The 588-nt window shown below is 45.9% G+C and overlaps 1 non-coding gene across 1 annotated transcript; it reads right to left on the bottom strand.

Annotated features, from left to right (window-relative positions):
• Nucleotides 1-231: 231 nt before the first annotated feature.
• Nucleotides 232-338, bottom strand: LOC123126902 (U6 spliceosomal RNA). The gene has a single exon (XR_006462108.1). It is a non-coding gene; the product is annotated as a U6 spliceosomal RNA (small nuclear RNA).
• Between the last annotated feature and the right edge of the window lie 250 nt (nucleotides 339-588).

The following is a 588-nucleotide window of genomic DNA, read 5'->3' as shown; positions in this document are numbered from 1 at the left end:
TAACGAAAAGAAACGGCGGGTACCTGCTGCGTGAGAGTGGCCTCGTATCCTCTGAACAAGAAAGCTTGATCCATGTCTCCTTTGTAGATTTCTAAGAATGCGGCCTGCATTATTAGGCATAGGATTCGAGAAACAAACTTAATTAGTTCCTCAATGGCAAAGAGTCGGCCAACAAGGCGCATAATTCAGTAATGTAATGATGCCTATACAATCGAAAGCAGGGCATTCGGAAAAAATAAATTAAGTCTTACATTTCTGCGCGTCATCCTTGCGCAGGCGTGATGCTAATCTTGTCAGTGTTTTCTTTCCGATTTGACCAGGGATTAATACTAGCTAGTTGTTGGCAGTTGACACATAAGTAATTCAACTGAAGATGTAGTAAATCCTGAATGCGGCGGAGGGGGCAGGGGCGCACAAGCAATGCATACCTGCGCCATTAGATGATTTTGCGGCCGCCGCTACCTCGCCGTAAACCACAGTTGGCAGCCCACGCTTTGCAAGATGTGTTGCAGCCTGTGACACAAACACGTACGCAGAAAAAGTAAGACAACGACCTGTGAAAATACAATGGCATCCAACAACCCCCTA

Source organism: Triticum aestivum, chromosome 5D, assembly GCF_018294505.1.
Source record: "Triticum aestivum cultivar Chinese Spring chromosome 5D, IWGSC CS RefSeq v2.1, whole genome shotgun sequence".
Classification (NCBI taxonomy): Eukaryota; Viridiplantae; Streptophyta; class Magnoliopsida; order Poales; family Poaceae; genus Triticum; species Triticum aestivum.
Note: the sequence above shows the minus strand (reverse complement) of the source record. Positions and strands in the feature narration are given on the sequence as shown.